Below are 15,883 nucleotides of genomic sequence, written 5' to 3' on the forward strand. Positions count from 1 at the left end.
TGCTGAGACAGTGTGTATGGTTTTGCATGGTTGTCTGAGACCTAGGGGGACGAATAATGGAGACAGACTGGTTTCCACCTTAAACCTCTCTCTGGGAAAGCCCAGTGCCTGTGGATAGGAGGATACCCACTGGTAGAGCCTTCCCTGCAGTCCCCTGGGCCAGTGACTGGGGGGAAGGAGGGCTTAGAGATGGGGAGGAGCTGCTGGGCAGAGGATGGGAGTTTTGCCACGCTGAAAGTTTTCAGGGTGAAAGGAAGAAAGTCCTGGGAGTTCACGTGTCCCATAGTGCCAAAACACCATCCAAGCAGTGCTTGTCTGGCTGGCGCATGTGCGCTGCTGTTGTTCAGCTGGCTTCAGCTGCGCTCTTCCCCTTGTTTCCTAGCTGCCTGTTTTCAAGGGCTTCGTGGATTGCACTCATTGTCAGTACAGCCAATTAGGCTAATTGTTGCCATTATTTCAGTGATATCTCACAGAAATAACACACTCATAGACACGTCTTTCTCGCTCCTTCAAAGTCATCACTGCGCCATCAGAATTTTAGCTCAAAGATTTTGCTAAGCCTATAAATAATATTTGTAGGTCTGTCCCTCACGTTCTTGCAAATTCTTCCTTTAAGCTTCCATGTCGGAATGGAGATAATAAATATTCATGTATTTCTTCCTACCTTGATATGTTAATTCCGGTGTGAATGGTAATCAAGAAGCAGCTGAAAAAGATGACTTGATTCTGGTATTATTCGTGAATCCTGCACTGAAGTATTGGACTGCGGGTGTGTGACAACGCCAGTTAAGGGTGATTTAACGTGAGTTGCTCCCTGGAGATGTCTTCTTTGCTTTATTCATTGTATAAAATTATTTAAGATTACTAAATTCCCTACTTATTACCTCAGTGAGCTGTCTCAGATTACTTGAAATTGGTTCTTTCTTTCCCACCTATTTCCCAGCCTTCTAAATAAGGTGCTGAACCCAAGTGCTTTGAGTTGCTCACCTAATAATACGATTGACTTCAGTGAGTTGTTAGTTAAATAAAGCCTAAGTGTTTGTAAGAGTAGTGGATCTTTTATAGTTACCAACTTTATAGTATGAACTGAAGAGTTCATTTATGAGCAAGCTGGGTGGATGTTCAAGTTGACTCATTTAGTGTTTCAAGCAGGGTCACAAAGATACTTTCAGAATATTGGAGAATTAAAGATATGCCTAAAATGAATCTCAGACACCAAGACCCCCAGACTTTGTTTTGGAAAGCTTCATATTTGAAGAAACTGGGACAGAAACCTAGACTTTGTCACTCATCTTGAGCAGAAATCCAAGCAGATGCATTATACCTGATATTGGGTGGAAGTTTGGATTTAAATTTCGCATTGGGATTCTGAGAGGTGGATTAATCTCTGCACAGAATATTAGTGTAAAAATATAGTGAGTTACAACTGTTTCTCAGCCAATTACTTGTTCAGGCTGAAGATCTCAGGACTCTGCTGTTGACTTCAGTGGCAGCTTTCATCAGCAACAGAACCTGAGTTAGAAAAGTAGCCGTGGCTCAAACTAAACCAGTCACACCAAACTAAACTCCATGATAAATGCTTGAAGGAAAGACAAAAGACAGCTTGAGCTACCTGTAAATTGGTAACTCTCATCAGTGTGTGTAAACTCTATCATGCACCATAGTGCATGGTTGCTAAAGAGGTGTCATACAAATAGTCAGAATTAATTTCATTTTTTATTTTTAGCATTTCAATAAAATTGTAAATAACAGGAAGGATCAGAAAAACATATAACCCTGCTATAGTCAATTTCCCATGTCACGAGCTGACCTCCATTTTTAATGTGTATGAAATGATGTTTGTCATATTGACAAATCTTGACTCTGCTAAAAGATCAAATGACCTTTGAATGTAAGGGGTTAAAAAGACCAGATGCTCAGAATTGAGTTAATTGTAGATTCAAAGTGCTTAAAGCTGAAAGCTTAAAGACTGAGCCCTTGTCTTTTCTTATTTGATGTTGCAGGTCATTGAGGTTACATGCTCCAGCTATGTGAAGGCCCTATGAATACGAAGACTTCTTCCTTTTCATCTAGCTGCTTGGTAGCAGAATAACCCATTACGGTTATTACAATTAAATTACAATTTTCTTTTGAAATGGCTGGAAAGACAAGAAGGGCTAAATTTAAAACCATGATTCAAATATTCCCAGTTTCAAGCTCTTTAACATGGGAACTGTGGGGATTGTATTTAACTGGTGGTAGATGGCACTCAAATAATATCAATTTGGCTCATGAGCTGCAGCATCACCAGATGTACCCATAAACTGCAAACACCCTCTTTATTCTGTATGCTAATCAACACTGAGTAGGTTAAGGAAGAATATTTACCTTTGTAAGTGGTCAAAAATTGTCCAGTCCATAAAATGAGAAAAGTTAGTAAAAATGGTGTAAAACATATAATTAAACACAACTTCTCTATGCTCTCCCATAATAGGCTTACTGTAGCCATATCATTACAGTTTTTAAACAGTGCTTTCTGCTTGTGAGATCAGTTGTTTATCAATCAGATTGATTTTATCATGGGGAGGGGGTGGTTTGCCAAATTTGACACATGATATTTGTTCTGGGCCTAGAGTAGCTGGGCCCAAATCATGAGGATGATGGTGGCTGCAGGATGCAAACCTATTTTTGTGCTTGCTCTTGAGCAGTCCTAAGCAAAGGGATATTCACTGCCTCAGAGATTTATTCAGCTTCATTATTGCTATTTCACCCTACTACAAGGAAAGCCTGAGTGGGGAGGACTCTGAGAATGTGAGAGTTTAATATGTCTCGTTAAGGATGTGCAGAGACAATAGAAGGAAGAGTGGGACCTCTGCCAGAGGTGTCAGGGGGAGAAAACAGGTCATTGATGCCTTCTATCAAAATGACAACTCCCAGTAGGAGTTCCTCATCAGGGACTGCTTGGGAGCAGTGGAAAGGTAGTCAATTTTGTTGGTGACGGGGGCGATCAGGAGCTGGCATTGTATCCATTGCACCCCCCCAACTCTACTGCTATATGACCTGCTGGTGGGAAACGCACTGTACAAAGACAGAGGCACTGCTGGCATGGTAGGAGTCCTGCGGAAGTTTAGAGATGTCAGGAAAGCTCTGACAGCCTGTGCTTTTCAGATTTGGTAACCAGCTGATGCATGGCTTGTTTAGCTGTGCTATGAGGGTAGCAGGCCTTTACATGCTGTTTTGTGGTGGTGGAGCTAGTTAAATGTATGCGTCTCATATATTGGTTTGCCTCACTACTGCTGGTTTGCATGTGTTTTTATTACTCTTCTTGTTTCAGAAATCAGATTGTAAGAATTACTTCTGTTTCAGCAAAACACACCTCTCTTAAACTTAAAGGTGCTATTTTTGCTCTGGCTGGCCCTCAGAGCCAGGTGAAAATCACAATGTTCCTGGCTGACTACCTTTTGGGGAACCTGCTCTATTCTGGTGGACTAAGGGTCCACAGCAGGACCAAGAGGGGAACTCTGCAGGTGAGGCAGCAAGGAGCTAAGTTACCTCCAGGTAGCCAACTTCATTCAACCTTTCAGCACATCTTTTAGATCTTGGTGCTTTAGGGCTATTCCCTGCTGTAGGCTATTCCCTGCATTGGTCTTACCTAAATCTAACTGTCTAAAAGTTAGGTGTCTAGCCTAAGCTAGTTAGACAACTTGCCTCTAGACTCTACTGCCAGTGGGGAGAGAGAAAGAGAGAGAGGTGATCCATCTAGCCTGAACCATCTCATGCTTCTGTTCTTTATGAAAGGATTTGGTGGCTGCGGCATTTATAGCTGCCGGAGCCTGAGCCTCAGCTTTGCTATCTGTGTTGACCAGACTAAAAAGATGTACTGTCCACCATTGAAACATTCCACAAACATTCAAGCGTTGCTGCTGAAGATGGACTCAGAGGCGGTTCACTGCCATTCTCAGGTCAGGGAGTGGTAGCACAGATGGAATTTAATCTGTAAACATTTTTTCCTAAATGTAATCCAGGCGTGCACATTTAAAGTGCGTTCCAGATTCCGGCCTCATTACTGTCTTTGTGGGAAATTTTTACACCGTGATTGTTTTCTCCCTAGACACAAAAGGAATGGGTTCTCTGTAACGTATGATGACACTTTCCCTAGAGGGTCAGAAATGAGTGTTTTGCTGAAAAAAGACCCTGTTAAACAACATCTATCTTCTTTGCAAAATGGGCAGTTATTATTATTTTGGTGAATGTCCCTGCAATAATGTATATTCTTTTGCTTTTAAACTTGATCAGTAGCTCTTCATTAGTGCTGTTAGATCCTTAGGAAGAACAATCCGTCGTACTAACTGGCTGGGATGCCAGATACAGAAACTGGCACTGAATGAAACTCAGGTGGTCACTATCTGCTTACTACACCGCCTGCCAGGAGTGGGATGCACCAGGAATATATGAACTGTTTAACACATCTTTAAAAAGGGCCACATCTTCTCTGGGTGCTCATACCTGTTCTCCTCTGTTCAAATGAACACTTGCTTTTCACTTTGTCAAGAGTGTGACTGCTTCCTTTGCAGGAGTTTGTTGGCCCTTTTAAAGTCTCTGCTCAAATACCTTGTTCTTGGTCATGAGGGGTCATGCGTTTTTATACAAAGCCATGGGATCTTTGGGTGCTGAATATTCCTAGATTTCAGCATCTACCAATGTTGGAATTTTTGAATGCTTCAATCCAAAAGAAATATGAAACAAAACCAAAACTTTGATGTAGGCACCAAGAAAAGGATTTATTTCACCTCTAAAAGTCAGGTGTCCAGTTGAAACCAGTTGTCTTTCTTCCTCTGTAATTAACAGAAAGAATCATATCACAAATCTTTCTAAGACAGTTACCTTTGTGTCATGTAAGTCACTCTTTGGAACTACCTTTCTCTCTACTGATTTTAGAGATGAATCCCACCCTGCTTCCCATTGTTTTCCCCTTGATGTCAGTGGGAAGTTGAATGTTGATGTAGAAATTAAGCATCTAAATATGTTTACAGATCTAGGGCTAAGTTGGAAAATTTTGTTTGATGATGTTTCTGTCTGCTTCTAAGTTCACAAGTATCATCTTACCTTTTATTTTCACAGGGCAGAGGAGAAAAATCTCTGCATAAATCCTTTCCTCAGAAAAATACTACAATCAACTGAACACCAGTAATTGTGTTCTAAATCTTTATAGCCTCAGTCCAAGTCTTTAAAGTATATTTAGAATAGCATATTTAGCTGTAGTTCTTCTGTTGCCTTTAGAATGCCAGGCACACCAATAGAACTATATGAATAATAAATTATAATACTGTTTATCATCTAAATTGTTATCGTTTAGAATTTTTCTCTCAAGTGTTTCTTCTAGAAATCTATTCAACCCTCCCTGATGGCTCATTTGGATGAACATTTTTCAACTGTGAATGTCTAAAGTTAGTGATCTAGATCTATATTTAGGCACAAAAATGAATGACCTGATTTTCAGAGTTGCTGATTACTTATTTTGACGCATTAATATGAATTTAACAGCTTAGCTGTAGGTGCCAAAGTCTTAAGAATGTTATTTTTTTCCTGTGCACAACTTGTCTATCAAACTGCAGAACACACGCAGAATTAAATTACTAATGAGTGATGAAAATATGTCATATAAAAACAATGTTACATTGATTCATTTATTTGTTTACATGGTTGGGCAGGCTAATTTTATGCACACAGCCCATGATGGAAGCTGATTTATAGTGATTTGAACAGAAAAGCATATCTTTCTCCCATTTCATATCAAGACAACGGTGAATTCTGTGTGAAGAAAGCACATCCTCTGGTTGTTCTTTGCTGTACACCAAAGAGAAATATAATCTGAAGACATTTTGCTCATTCTGTCAAAAAAGCAAACTTAGTTTTTCCCAAAGACTTTCATTATGTTAAAAATTAAGAAAAACTGGATACTGCACAAAAAAATGATGCATATTGTAAACCAAAAGCCTTTCAGGAAACATTAAGAGCCATATGTTCATTTTAGAGATATACGGTGCTGCTTTGAAATATGGCTTCCTTGTCGTTTAAAGACCCAATTCATCAAAGCGGGTTGCTACTTACATTAACGAGTCATAAGCATTTGCTTAAGGGCAAATACTGAATAGGGGCCTCATAGCCTGATTTGCTATACCTTGTCTAGCTGAGTTTGAGAAGGTCCCGAAACTACTTTGAGGATGCCCAGGACTACTTAGAGAATAAGGACTGTTAAACTGTAGTATGAATGGCAGGACCTAGACTTTAAAGGTAAGGGTAATAAATACCTTTTGTTTAAGTGTGTTGCCCTGTTCTCTGGTTTTACATTGTATTATCCTTGATACGCACGAGGGCTTTTTGCAAAGAAAGAGATGAAATGAGGATCAGCTTCTAGGTTTCCTCATCTTTAAGAGTTGGTCTCTGGGTCCTGATCCAACAGTGGGGAGATTCCTACAAGCCACAGGGGCAGTGGGTGCAGGATCCCACCTACTGCACTTAGTTTGCTTGCAAAGACCTTAAGGAGAACAGCTCAAATAAAAGTAAGCAGAGTGAGAACTGCACAGCTCCACCTGACATTATATTGACAGCAGGTGGTAAATGTGGATGGAAGTGCCTGACTATCGCTGAATAAAGCACACAGTCCCTTCAGCATCAGCAGCTGTGTGATCGCTGGGGAGTTGTTTGGTTACATGTGTTTTTCTCACATCTGTCATTTTAACTAAATTGGTGGTCTAAATGAATAGTGTCATGCACAGGAACATTACATGGATTTATGACAGCTGAAATGTATAGTACCTAGAGGATTTGGGGTCCGTGAAGCAGTGAATGGATTTTAGAAAGGCATGATTTTCATCTGTGGTAGATATAAGCTTGATCCATTATTCATCATGCTATGCAAAAGAGAATTGCACATTGGGTTCACAGGGCAGTCTTCTGGCATTTCAGAAAGAAGAAAAAGGAATTTAAGAGAAAGATTTATGTGTTTATGTTGCCTCTGTTTATGATGTGAGCAAAAGAAGTCCAATTTCCTCCTAATTAGATGATAACAGGTGCAAGCAAATCCAACAGAAGGGAGGCTGTTTGTATAATATCTATACAGCATTTGGTGTGAGTGTAGCAGGGAAACGGGAAGCATCTCTCAGCCATGCTTTTCCCCTCTTATGGTCTGACACCTGCCATGTGCTCTGCCGTCGGACAGCAGCGTTACTGGACTCAGTGAGGCGGCTTCACCCTGGCTCAGGTAGCGCAGCTGAGTTCAGCTGAACCAGCTGGGGAAGCGAGTCCCCTTTAGAGGCTCATTTCACACTGCGCCTTGTTCTTCTGAGCTGTGTGGCCTCAGGTGCTCCCGTTCCCTCCTTGCACACCCTGTTTCACGCAGGCTTGGGTCCATTGCTGTCACCCATGTGGGAGGCATCGCCGTCCTTGCCACTTCTCCACTGCTGGTCCTGCCTCACGTTCTGCTTCATTCCCCAGGCCAAAGGGGCAGCAAGCAAAGGGCAGCAAGCACATCCTGCACGTGGACATTGCCTTCTCCAGCTGTTTAAGCTGGGATGCTGAGATATGAGCTGAGAAGTCTCGGAGCGTGCCACGATTTCCGCTGTGTTACCGCATGGTACTACCAGCAGTGATGTGGTGGACAGTTGGAGGCAGAAACCTCTGAAAGTGTCATGCCAAGAACTGCCAGAACTTGCCTATCAGAGATTTCAGGTTATCTTGGTATCCACAGATGGTGAGGGTTATTCTCCTTTCTCCTCAGATTTGCACCGGTGAAGCTCTATTGGCATCCCTCTGATATACTTCCGATACTGAGAACAGAGTCCAGGTGGGCAGATACTGAACAAGGGGTGTAAGAAGATGGATGTTTCACCCCTGTTTTTAAGCAACCCAGGGAGCAATGTTGCTTCAGTTAAAATCAAAACTAATGAGTTGAGAAATTTTCATTGCATTTTAAAGGAGGGACAGACTTTCTACTTTCATTTTGAGTTTATAACCTAATATATATGTAAGGTGGAGATATACTTTTTAATTAAGCAACTGAAGAGATCAGAACTGAGATCCTGTTTGACTAGGATGTTAATGCTGTTCTTTAAAAACTGCCACTGAAACAGAAAATCTAGAGGATTAATTTATGATTTTTATAGAGAAACGCACGGAATTGTTCATGATGGTGGAATTAATAATTTTCTTGTGGGCAAAATGAAGTACTCTGATGTCATATAGTGTATTTGTATGGAAACAAGGTCTATTTCTGTGTAAACACATTTTACCATTGCTTCAGACTCCTAGTGAGATCATAATGATAAAGCAGCACAAATACTGTCACAAACTGGCAGAAACCAGGCTGGCAGAAAATTCCAGACCCAATGGCAAACTTCCACAGGCTATTGGAAATTAGCTGCTGTTCTGCTAAAACAGTGATTGGGGGTATGTCTTATGGGAAGAGGACTGAGTTTTTAATATGTAGACGTGCAGATGGGTCCTTGTCAAGTTTATGGCGTGACACTCATTACCTTCAGGGAGAAGCTGAAATCCAAACTGTAAAGAAAAAACAGGTTCCACAGGCGGGATCTGTGAAAAAACATTTTTTTTTTTTTCAGATACTGCTCTTGACTATTCAGAAAGGCATTGTGAAGAAGTGCATTTACAGCAATTGATGGCTAATAAGTGAACATTTTTATTCTGGCGGTTTTTACACCCGAATTTTCTTTCTGCTCCTCTTTCGTTTTTACCCTCATTTCTTCTAGTGCTACATTCTTACCTGTTTTTGATATGTGTTTTGAGAAATTGCTCTAGACTCGTCTACATAGATATCTATTAATAGCTATTCATTCTCTAGGCATGTGCTCTAATTCCATCAATAGCGTGTCTTTTTTTGAGTTAGCTTAGCTCAAGTCAGAGTGGATTTAAACTAATTCAGACTAAGTCACTCCTGTTTTGAAAGAAGAGAGCCTATCCAAAAATTGATTGAGGACTTATTTTTCTTTAAAGTTGACACTATCTCAGTCTAAATACACTTTGTCGTGTAAACAAGCCCTTGGGAACATGCCATGTGTTCTGAATTACATTTGCAAGCTTTTGTGAGTACTCCAACTCATGTTCATGTGCAATTCAACCTACAGCAATTCAAGATGTTATCACTTCCCCACCTTCTCTGCTATTTATCACAGCCGTTCTGTCAGAAGTTCCTGCCAGGGTGGCAAATAGCAGGCTGGAACACCGGCTCATTCAAGTCTTATTGCTCCAGTTCAAAGGGTACCGTCTTTGCACAAACCTGGTGTCACTCGTGAGTTACACTGGACTGTGAACTGGAATGGGGTTGAGGAGGCACGTTCTGTTCCTTTGACTCTGTTTTGGGGGTGCTAAACTGTTGCAGGCGGGCAGCTGGATGCAGCACCATCTTCCGCTGCTGCAGCGAGATTAACCAGGCGCAGAGATTTGTCAGAAGATGCCTGAGAGGTGGTGTGGCTCAGTAGCTCGCCCTGGAGTCTGGACATTATAGACTCGTGTTCTTTCCCCCATCATTGTATGAGTGACCTTGCGTAGTGTCTTTGATATTTTTCTATAAAAGGTGAATTTATAACTTGGCCAAATTGGATCAGATTTTTTTTTGAGATCAACAAGGAATATTTTTCAGCCCCTGCACTAGGTTCATTTGAATGTCAGGTTCCTCTGAAAGCCAGTGAGGCTATTCAGAATTCTGCCAAAAAATAGCATTCGGAACTGTCTGTTCTCCTTTAATCTTGCTCTCAAAGCAACAGCAACAAAAAATTGTTCTGGTCCTCCTGAGTCTTAAAAAAACATTAAGGCAAGCACTGAGCTCAGACACTTGAAATTTGGCTGCATGACAAAGGACTGAAAATGAGGCATTTGCCCTGGTAAATGCCTTAATAGAGGGGTCATTACCTGTGCTCTCTCTAAGACTGGATTAAGCCCACTGCAGCTGAGGATGGATTGGACTAATAAACGCCGGAGCCTGTAGAAAGCCTCTAGTAGTTAACAGCAGGGAAAGCAGTCAGTGTTCATGTTATAGCGTGGGCATTATTGTAGGAAAGCTTTCCTTGCTCAAGGGTCCCCAGGGCAGGGAGAGGGTGGGCTGCTTGGGCCACGCTGTTTTCTTCAGACTTTCTTGCTTCAGCTGTCTCAAAAGTTGAAAGCAGGTATGTTAATTTGCTCTGAGAAGCAGGCTGAGTTGCATAATAGCAACTGCAGGTGATGCAGAGCCTATCCCATCCTGAGAATTGCAGAAATCTGGCTTGCCACTATAGTTACAGTTCAGGTCAATCAGCTGCAGAGAATATCTCTGAACACGAGTCTCCTTCGTGCTGCCTGATACGCACATTCTCCCGCGGTCCATCTATTTATTTCTAGGAGAGCAGGGCTGCTTTGGCATTGCTTGCAGCTACCATTATGCAAAGTGTGAATCTGATCAGAATGGATTATTGTGTCCATTGCAAAGCCCAAAGCACACATGTCCATGTCTACAGGTACAACAAAATAGAACAACTGAATAGTTTATAAAACCAAATGGTGACTTTCTTTTCTAGGGTCAAGCATTACTGTGTGTGGGCTTTCTTTTCACTGATCCCTGTGTGATTAATGTAGCTGAAGAGAAGGGACTGCTCATGTGAACAGCTGCTCATCTGGTCTGTTTGATCATAGCCGAGTCCCTGTATAGCTTATCTCACATATGAATGCAGCATGTCTATGTCACACAGTGTCGGGCTGTTTGAAGATACAATGACCACACCTTGATCCCAGATATATTAAGGCTCTGAAGGTGCAGTGCTGGAAGGAGGCTGAGTAGTTGTAGGGTCGGTTTAACTCTGTGTGCATGCCACAGGAAAGGCATGAGAATATTCTCCTTGCCTGGGAGTAATGAGGCCTTTGAAATACATGTTACAGGCTTCCTTAGGGATATCTAATATTAAAGTGAAAATATTCACAATGCTAATGGCTAAATAAAGCTGCATCTGTGTCCACCTGATAGTCTATAGGTTTCCTCATCTCTTATTCCAGCTCAGATATTTTCCATATCCTCTTCGCTGTGATATCTGGCTGAAGATGAAGACCTGAAGAGGACATTTTTACTACCATGCCAAGCTCAGAAGATTTTGTCTTTTGAAGAGCAAGTGGTCATTAACATTTTTGGTGTGATTGAACATATTACACTTTACATTGCTTGGCCCATACAGAGGGAAGAGATCCTCTTTCTATCTGTGAGAAGGAAATTATTAGTAGAACTGCCGTGAAAACCCATTTCTCTCATCAACTCTTCAGGCTGGTCAAGGCAATCCTGGGCTGAGATTCAAAACAAGTAGAAAGAAGAAGCAGCAGAGGATGACATCATTCAGATGTGGATTTATTGTGGGGGAGAATATTTTTTCTTTCCTGTCCCTTAACTCTGCACAACGCGGTGTGTGCACATTTAGTCAAGTGGTCACTAAACGCTTGCTGCCTCCTGGCTGGGCTGGCTCCATTTCTTGTTCACGGAGCAGCTGGGGCTGTCGATGCATGAGCCTGTTGCTGCTCTGCGAGTTGACAGAAGCAGCAGTTTGCCTGGAACATGCAGAGCCATAAAAGCAGCTGGGAGCCTTTTCCCTCTGGCCAAGTGGCTGTATTTATATTCACCAACCAGAGGCATGTGCAGGCATTAGAGAAATGGCTTTTGTTTTTTTAATAAAGGTCTTGTTGTTGGGGCCTGTGATATGGTGGTATGTGGAGCAGATGTTTCAAGGACCTTTCTATATTTAAGTCTTTATTATATAGGTGCCTGTAAGTGTTGGGATTGGTGTTAATGATTCAGACCATGTCCAGACCGTGTTTCTCTGTTCCCTGGGACTGGGGACATATGTACGAAGGACAAGTCTTTCTGAAGGAGTAGGTATTCTCATCGTTGGATGCACATTTAGGGGAAGGGACAGGAACTAAATGCAAGACTGAGAGTTTCAACTGCAGCGTACTGAAGTGCTAAACAAATAGCTGCTCAGATGAGAAGACAAGCTATATTAGGTTGGGGTCTTTCCTAATTGTGTGTCAACTTTTACTTTTGAAAATCAATTTATCTGAAACATAATACCAAAGTAAATAATTTCATTCAACATCATGCTGGCTTTGTTTCCGAGATGCCTTTTGAAGGAGCAGTTATCTGATGTCAGCAATAACATGCCCCTGCCTTGTCATTGCCCCAGGTTATTGTTGAGCAATTATTCTTTCTCCTTTAAAAGCATTTGCATGCAGGTTTTTCCTGCCTTTATATGTGTGGCTAGCCATCCGTTCAAATCTATCATAATCCCAATGCAATGGTACACCTCTTTCCTAGCCTGACTGTCCTATGACCTTCCTTCTCCCAGATGTTTTCTTCTACCTTTCTTTGCCATGCTGTATGAATATGCCCTACTCTGGTTTTGTTCTTATTTCTTTTAATGAAGTAGTTATTGCTTTTGCTTAAGTGTCCTTGCAATGGGGTTCCATTCTTACTTACCACCCCAGCATATTTTGATACTGCTGTCCATGTTTCATATATACGCACACCTCCTCTAGGTTTTGCTTTTCGTGCATTTTGATGTTCCTTAACAAAATGTGCCAGTTTTCATCTATGCTCTCTCCTTTTTGCCATCCTTTGCTTTTCTGCCTGTTGTCTTCCCATTCTTACATACCAGGACTATACTTCTCTGATTTCTTTTGGCTTTGAACTTGCAGGCAGATTATGGCTAGACACAATTAATTTATCCAAGAGTCTGTAGGTTGCTTTGTTTCAGGGTAACAAGCTCTTCTGCCAAGCCACAGAATCTGTGGCTAATCATTTCTCATCCTTCTGTCTGGCATGTACCTCACCTGCTGTCTTCTTTCTCTTATGTCTTTCTTACTGAAGGTCTTTCTTTTTTGACATTACGGATAATTTTTTTTCTTTCAGTTTTGGCAGCTCAGGCAGCTCAGTTTGTGTCAGTGGCATTTTTAAAGCTGTAAAGGAAATTTTGCCCTCTCTGCAAATAGCGCTTATTTTCTCATGCTGCTGCAGAAAGACACCCCTTTCTTACAGTCTCACAAAACTGCGACTCACCCTTACTAACACCATTTTTTAAACTAGGTGTTAACATTTCTTATATGCTTTCTTATTTTGGACATAGCCCAGAGGGATGGTTTTTAAAACACTAACCTCACATTCTACTGATAAAGGGATTAAATGAGAGTATTTGCATAATATCTTCCAAAAAGATGGGCTTTATGATAGATGACACCAAAATATATTGCCTAAGAATGGAATCATTTGGAGGGGTAAAAAGTGCAAGTAATTTGTAAAGAGATTAGCAGAGTAGAACAGGGCTATGTTGGATGTTGATATTGTGAAATAGTAAGAGGATTTCATCATGTCAATTGTTACACAGCATCTCTCTGAAGAGACCTGCCCACGCTAACTTCCTTGTTTCACTGCAGGATGATCCTATGGCCAAAGAAGCCCAGACTGGTTAGCTTCAGAAAGAACCATTTTGCAGCCACCTTTGGAAAAAAAAGGAATATTAGCTGTTATGTTCTTGTATCACAGGATGAATTTGAATCAATATTTTCTCCATCTTTTTGGCTTTACTTCAGAAATATGTAGTTTGCTGGGAGGGGGGATTTAACAAGCTTTAGGCAAGCTTTGCCAAATCCCCAGTGTACAGGGTACTAGACGACATGCACTGGAGTGCTGATTCCATGAGATTCGGAGTCTTAACGCATCTGCAGGCAAAGAGTAGAAGCTCAACATACAGCGCAATACTTTCTGCTTGAACCATTCTGTCAGGTTAGCGCGATTAGGTACTACACCCCATTTTTAATCTTCTTTTTTTTTGTTTGTTTGTTTGTTTTAAGAAAGTGTAAGTTATACATGCCTGTCCTGGGAATGTCCTGAACAGTTCAGAGAGAATTTGAAATTGTCACATCAGCTAGAATAAATGTATTAGTTGACAATTATTTGATAGATAGAACAAAGATACATAACCTACTAAGCTGAGTGAAGTTATATCCTTTCTTTTGCCTTTATTTTTACATGATTAATGTGGTCTGTGTTCCTGTAATAGTTGAGTGCCTCTTATTCTTGTTAATGCATCTAATCTCAAAACATGACTCTGAGGCAGGGAAATACTACCTTTTCCAAATGTAGATGGGCAACTGAGATGTAGAGGGTTCTGTTCATACCACCAAGCATGATGAAATAATATTTGACTCCAATGACTTTGGATAGAGCCAGCAGCTTTAGAGAGCAGATGATCTGAATCACCTATCTCTCTGTTGAATAATAATCACAATAATCTCTGCTGTAATAAACACAGTGGTTAAGTTAGGCTGGGTTTGAGAAGGGCTCTGCTGAACAGACCTCTGAGAGACAAAGGGCTTTTTTTGCAAAGACATTTTGATGTATAACTCCCACTGAAATCTAAGGGAAGGTCTGCGCCCCAGGGACTTTGCCCTGGATTGCCCCCTAAGTCTGTTGCACAACAAGGAAGTACTGGTGGGTGCAGCTCTCCAAAGGGAAAAACCTTGTATTTTGCTGTTTTTCTAAGTGGAAATTCCTAAATACGTGCAACCTTCCTGTATAACATATGAGTAAACTTTATCTCCTCTAAAATGCAGACAATGAGTCTGACTTATTTTTCAGATGAAAGGCTCTACATAGATCTAAAGAAGACATTTTTATTTAGTAATAATTATGCTTTGACTAGGAATAAAAATGTACATCCCCACTGCCTCTGTGAGGTCATGTGCAAACAGAAATAGAGGAGAAATTGCCAAAGCAACTGATTAACTATCATTACTTAGCTAATATTTGCTTCCTGTCTTGGAACTGGCTTTTAAGCATAAAAGAAAAAACAGTGAGAAACTATTGTGCTTTGTGGGTGATTTGCAGTACCAGCCTCTGGAAGGAACAGAGACTCACTGTTACACTCAGAAAACAGGTTTTTATCCTGATCAGAGATCCAAACTCCAAACTCACAGGCTGTCTATGCTGACTGCACAAAGCTGCCTTCAAAACTGCACTTGCTTGCTACGCACTGGAGCCTGCGAGCGCTGGCCACGAGTGCTGCAAGGTTGCCCTCTCTGTAGCCGGCAGGACTCCAGGTGCCCTAGCAAGGCCAGCGGGCTTGTACGTGCCATAGCCAGCTGCCTTCAGGCAGTTTGCAGGCTGCCAAGGCGTTGCTGCGTGGATGGAGCATGGAACGTGCCGCTTATTTGGGGTCTGCATACATACAGATGCATCTGTACTGTCCGGTTGGTTTCCCTACGTCTCTGTGTTAGGCTTTCCCTTGAGGTTGCATCTATCCTGGTAAATGCATCCACCCCTGAGAATGATGCCTGGTCCACAGGAAAAGTGTCCTGTTTCCACCCTGCTCAGAGCTGGCTCCTTTACAGCAGCCTGGTGGTTTCCCTTGTATCCACATGATGGATACTTGTCCTCTTGGGTCTCTTCTGGGCCCTCTGTCTCTAAGATGTGATCATTGCTTTTCTGTGTGTTTTTTTTTTTTTTTCTTTTTTTTTCTTTTTGTTTGGAGCATCAGAAATAAGCTGAGACATGGGTTGCAGCCCACCAGAGTGGTATTTCCATAACAAGGGATGTGCCAGGAGGGCTTATGGCAGGTGTTTGTCAGTATGAGACCTGGTGAAATATTGTTGGAGGGCTGGTTAGGACCAGGCAGCGTTGATAAGGAACAAACCCTTATCAATGCCACCTTTTGGGAGTGATCTGTTTGTAGGACTTCCCTCAGTTTTGTATGGAGAAGATCAGTTAGTTCACTCCAAGAAAGAGGTTGGGAAGAAAGTGGCAATTATGCAATATAAGAATATCACAACCTGAGAGTAAACTGGGAGTTAACTTGGTGGGTAGCGTAGGCTTACTGGTTAT

This window comes from Platalea leucorodia, assembly GCF_965183815.1.
Source record: "Platalea leucorodia genome assembly, chromosome: 2".
NCBI classification, from domain to species: Eukaryota; Metazoa; Chordata; class Aves; order Pelecaniformes; family Threskiornithidae; genus Platalea; species Platalea leucorodia.